Source organism: Ixodes scapularis, unplaced genomic scaffold (genome assembly GCF_016920785.2).
Source record: "Ixodes scapularis isolate PalLabHiFi unplaced genomic scaffold, ASM1692078v2 PGA_scaffold4__175_contigs__length_147842914, whole genome shotgun sequence".
Taxonomy (NCBI): domain Eukaryota; kingdom Metazoa; phylum Arthropoda; class Arachnida; order Ixodida; family Ixodidae; genus Ixodes; species Ixodes scapularis.
In genome coordinates, this window is record NW_024609879.1 from 84,386,173 (window position 1) to 84,392,172 (window position 6,000).

General features: G+C 42.5%; 1 protein-coding gene across 4 annotated transcripts in view; it reads right to left on the bottom strand.

Annotated features, from left to right (window-relative positions):
- The window catches only part of LOC8039680, a 42,896-nt gene extending 37,236 nt beyond the window's left edge, over positions 1-5,660 (bottom strand). For 3 of the 4 annotated variants that reach the window (XM_042293763.1, XM_042293761.1, XM_042293758.1), the window contains exon 1: positions 1,061-5,660. The gene's annotated coding sequence lies outside the window, so the exon portion shown is untranslated. The remainder of the gene's footprint in view (positions 1-1,060) is intronic. The other variant, XM_042293762.1, reaches the window with a different exon arrangement.
- Between the last annotated feature and the right edge of the window lie 340 nt (positions 5,661-6,000).

Sequence of the window (6,000 nt, forward strand, 5' to 3'; positions counted from 1 at the left end):
TGCCTGCTTTAATATTTTTGACGTCTTTACTTCTTTTGTGGCACCGGCTTGCACGGTAAACCACTTCAGCGTGGTTTACCATTTATCATTTCTCCGAGGGTGATTATACTGTTTAAATAATAACTTAAAAATACTTCATTTTAAAAGGCTTCCCGTGTTCATATTTATGTAGGACTCACAACGTGAAGTTTATAATGGGAATGCAATATGCCATTTATGACATAGTAAAACCAGTAAAAAATGTGTAGTTTTAACGTCTTTCATGCAATATGACCGGGGAAAAATCAACATACGGATTTATTGATTGATTAGTCTATTGAAGGATAGCCATCAGTCGGGTTAATTTTCTAATAAAACCACAGACCCACTAAACATTCAATGCTTTATGAAAGCCGCGGTTTGTGCGAGATAACAAAAATACGTGGGACCAGCGATTGTATAAAAAACAACACACTAAGATTATGGAAGCCTCCGACTTAATAATAATCGCTTTGCTGAATTTCTACGCATGGCGAACGATACAACACAACCTTTAGTAAGAAGAAACGGCAACAAAAACATAAAACATTCAATAAGGAATGTCAAGCTCAGCCTGAAACGGGCTTGCGTCGTCGAGATCCATGCTTCTGAGCGTGCGTCCGTAGCAGACGACGCACGGCGGTATCCCCGCTTTCGCGCGTTTCCAATTTTGGCCGCATGGTGGCGGCACGGTTCGATCTCGAGGCGAATATGCAAACACAAAGTAAAACTTGATTGAAATAGATAAATCAATTAAAAGAATGCGCAAAGTAGATTATAAACCTTGAGCAAGACAAAGTGTACCAGCCGTGCTTGGTGGTTTCTGAATGCTTTATAGAATCTTCCATAGAGATGATGAGTAAACAGTGTTTTCAAGTGGGCTGTTTCATTCAGAGATTGCAAACAAAAAGATTCTGGCAACTTTTGCAGTACACTGATAAAAATGCAGACCGGCTGCACTCTACAGCTTACTGAAATGAACAAGTCAATGACAGTTTCTACTGCTATATACCCAAATGGTCCAAAATGCTGCTTTGCGTACCTTCAAACTCATTCCAAGAGAGTTCACACTTCAAATCAAAGGGGTGCAAAACGTAAAAACAAACATGCCAGACAGCAATCTGAAAATGATAAGGTCACACTAAGTACAGCTTCAGGTTTTGCAGCTTATTATGTTTCTTATCAGTGGTGACAGTGGGTCAATAGGACAAACTGTTTGTCCCAGCATTTCCACAAGAACTTGTTTGATCAAAAGCAGGGTCAATCCTTTCTCAGGACCTGAAAGCAAATGAAAAACAGAAGAACTGGTGAACTACGTAATGACAGCAGTGAGTGAACCATTTAACAAACTAATTTTTTCAGCATAAAGTATAACACAAATTGGTTTCACATTTATATATTATGCACATCAAAGAAGCATTGCCTTTTATGCTACTATAATATGATCGCCACCCTTTGTCGACCCGCTCACTCGGAAGGAAATTTTTTCCAAAAAGGGCGTGTCACGATCCTTGAATACGGTTTTACTGAGGAAATTAGCTATGCACGATTGTGATTTCGGGTTTGTTGGGATGCTTAGAGCGTCTAGATTAGGTTGCCACCACAAAAGGATGATCTCAGAATCGACTTTAGTGCCCCTTTAAGTCGTCTTCATTTTCCCTCCCGGATCACGAATATTGAAATTATTTTGCAATTTGGTACACGGAGGCTGCTGAAAATCATTTTCGAAGTACCACTGAAGCCCCTCCTTCCCGGAGCGCTACATCATATTAGGAGTTTTTCAGAATCTCCACTGTCGCACATCTTCAGCGCCTATCAAAGCCATGCAAGCGCACTCTTGACATTTTCATACACGTTAGAAAAAGACGTCAAGACTGGTGTCAGCACAAGGGAGTATGCCTGGCAAGATTGAAATTGGACGCGCTGCCCACACGAGTAACACGAGCTTGACGGCCGAAAGAACCTAGCACGACATAATGACAGGTCGGATGTTTTTCGTGCTTTCACGCGTTTAGTTACATTTCCGAGGAAAATGAATGTGATATTCAGGTCCATGGGATAAGAATTCTTTAGATTTCACCTCTAGCTCCTTTTTTTCAAGAACCTCTTCAGCTTCCCTTTAATTGTGCTTCGCAACACACTTCTGTAACTTTAGCCACTTGGAAAGTCGACAAATTTCGAGTCAACGGAGCAAGTTCAGTTTAGGCATGGCAGGCTTTGCATCCTTCTTAAATGTGCGAATGGAGCATTGTTAAGCAACGCTGTTAGACTTGGCAGAAGAACCACCAGTATGGCGCTCTAAACACAGCGTTACAGAAATACCTTTGTTGGACTACCACAAGAAAAAGGGAGTGGATATATTGCCGGCAACCGGCATAGGAGCTTGGGAAAGAAATTGCCGCCAGCGTCCTCTCATTGGTACCTCCAACCGCCGTACACTGGCATTTCTGAGGAGAGGAGTCTGTGAGCACATCTGTAATCAATTTCAAGTGCATATGCTCCTGTACCTTTGATTGCATTGCCATAAAAAAAGTTGTCAATGCAATCGCACGCCCTGCCACTCCTTTGAGATTGCTGCCACCTCGCCTGGATAACAGGGCGAAATGGAGAAGGGCGCGCCGGAGAAAAGAAAATATGCACAGTACATTTATATGTAAAACTGATGATTGGACAAGCGCCCATCCCTCATTTTTTTTGTGATTATCTCTATATTTTGAGTGAGCACTTGCCCGGTATTTTACGTTAGTTGCATTCGATACGGTATCATTCTCATTGCAGGGTGTTCTTTATTTTGGCGAGATAGAGCTAATTCTTTATCGAAGGGTATCCTGAAGAGTATTGCGTTTGACTGGGCCGAGGTCTCTAGCCCCTGTTGTGCCGAGCCAGGTACACAAGCCCTTGAGGCTTACACCGGCTCATCATTGTACTTATTGAAAATGTATGTATTAGAAATAAAACTATTCTATTGTATTGTATTCTATTCTATATAAAGAAAAAGCTTACCAGGCTATAACCAAGAATTTTGCTCCAGTCGACAATCACCGTACCAAGGCAGCAAAACAAGCCATCGTCAGATTGCTCGGTGAAACTCAACAGGCCGGTCTCATGACCAAGATCAAAGCGGCAAAAAACGACTTACTATCAGTGATTTTTCAGCCAAGACTCATAAAGAAAGAGTTCCTTTTCGGGCCATTGTCTCGGAACGAACCACTTGGCAGGCCTGCGTGTCAAAGTTTTTGATCCAACAACTTTTCAATGTACAAATTGATGAACCTTTCCGTATACAAAACTCGGAACATGTGATATCCTTTGTTCAAGAACAGGGGCCCCTCATAGCCTCCGGGTTCTCTATAGATGTACAAGACATGTACTATTCTATTCCACACACAAGCCTCCTACAAGTCACAATTCATAAGCACCAACGGACGTGAGTCGCAAAAGAAACGCGTTGTTTCCGGCGTTCTGCAGGGGTCAGTGATTGGGCCTCTTGTGTTCTTGATTTTTATAAACAATCTTGAAATAAATCATCCATCTGTAGTGTTGATTTTTCGCGGATGATTGCGTTTTGTTTACAGACATTGTGTGTCGTGCTGACCAAGTTAACCTTAACAGTTGCCTATCACAAATATCATCATGGTGTGAGCATTGGCAAATGGTGCTGAATGCTTCCAAGAGCGCCCACATGACAGTCACTAACAAGAAACAGCTACTTTCCTTTATTTACACAATTGACGATCTACCCTTCCAAAAAGTCACAGAATACAAATACCTCGGGGTAACAGTTACCTCAAACCTCAGCTGGAATGCACATATTAGCAATTTAGTCACGAGGGATTCAAGGAAGTTATGGTCTCTTCGTAGACTTACGCCACTGCACCTCTACAACTAAACTGGCGGCTTACAAATGTTTAATCCGTCCCATTTTGAAGTATGCAGACGCAGTGTGGGATCCAAGGTCGCAAGTCTGTATCAATGCACTAGAAAACATACAAAAGAAAGCACTGCGATTTATCTACAAAGGGAACGGTTGCCGATCATCCATTACTGAACTCTATCGGCTATCCGGCTTGCCATGGCTAGCTGCTCGAAGGAAAATTAACAGACTAAAGTTTTTTCACAACCTTATCAACAGCCCAAACGGTGTGTCGTCAAGCGAGTATGTTATAGTCAACACTAACTGACTAACTAGAAATAAGCACGACAAAACGATGGACGAGTTTTAGGGGCAAAGCTCCTTAGGGTCTAGCTTTGTCCGTCCGGCGTCCGTGCTCACATCGATCTTGCTGGTGCTTGTGCTCGTGAGCTCACATGCTCGTGTAGGGAAAAAAAAAAATGATGAAAAAAAAAAAATGTTTGCACAGTCGACAGGATTCGAACCTGTGTGGGGAGACCCCAATGGATTTCTGGTCCATCGCCTTAACCACTCGGCCACGACTGCGGGACGAGTAGGGGGCTCTGAGATGTGGTAGTAACTCAAGAGCTGGGGATGTCATGGATGAAACGTTGCATGTAGCCGTTCAACGTCTATACAGGAGAGGGTGCTGCAGTCAAATGAGTATATAATCGTGTTAAACTTTGCATGCATTGGCTCAACGTTTATAGACGAGCACTGCGGTCAAATGCGTATATAACCACGTTCCATACCGCACATTCTCTTCTTGACATGGATGAAAACGAACGAAAGGCTCGGCATGCTGCGGCTCACCGTCTAAGCAGACAAGCATCTCCAGAGCTTCGCCCCAATCAACATCATTCACCATGTGGAATGTTTAATTTATTTTTCTGTCACAGTGATGTTTATATGTATAGCTGTTTTCCACGCACTGTTACTGAATGGAACAAGCTTCCGTCACAGCTGGTAAACGAAGACTGCCCTGTTGCATTCTCAGACGGCCTCCAGTCACTCGTCACTGATGACGCAAGTTCTTAGATTGGCTGGGATAAATTGTGTACCCCTGTATTTTACAACTAATGTTTCTTGGTCAATTTTTTTTTTTTTTTTTGTGCATATGCGGGGTAGCTCTGCCTTTGTATGTGTACAGATCTACCCATGTTTACTTAGGGTCTGCTTTGTTGTACATAATTCTGCTCTTATGCGATGTTTTGTTGTTTGTTTTTCTTGCTTCCAGTTATCTTTTCATTGCTTTTGCCATGGCCCCTTCACAGGCGGCCGGCCATTTCCACCAATAAATAAATAAACAATTTTAAAAAGTCATTCAAACCACCAACGAAGAGGCCTTTTCACTTTCCAAAATAATGCAGGGATGAGCTTAGGCAATTTCTTGGAAATCCTACAATTCTACCTGTCAGTGACTGTAGTAGCTCATCAAGAACACCAGTACGTGCAAAAGAATGGAGTGTGTACTGGCTCACAAGTGGCTCCACTTTTATGTGATATTCTTCTGGCCATGTGTGGACGAGCCATCCAGGAGTTCCTATGAGATACACGCATAGCGGGTAAATAATAAGATATGTGGACGATTTTCTTATGTTGTACACCACAGAAATTAACGAAAAAGAAGACAAATGCCTCAACACCGCCATGACACAGTTCCAACAAAGCTGCATGGATCTAACCTTCACCTATGAGACTGCTGTGGGTAATTCCATTCCGTTTCTGGATTTAGCTTTGGCATTCCAAACAGGACATGTATATTGTAGTGTAGTGATTGCGCAGGCGAGCTGGTGGATGTTAACCATTTTGTTCTTAGCCCGAGACTGAGGCAGGAAAAGAGGAAAGTTTCGAAGTAGAAGAAAAATGAACAGTCGAGGACACGTCTCTATAAACCGTGACTCTCTAGCCCTTCCCTCCTGAGATCTCATCTTAATACTATCCAGGACATGTATGTTGGAAATATCAAGCACGATGGGTGAAGGCATTTTTTCCTTATGAATCAAAACATTCAAAGAATGTAAAGGAAGCTGTGGCCATCCAAGCTCTCACAGCAAGCCTAAAGAAATCATGCTCAACTCAAGTCCAAC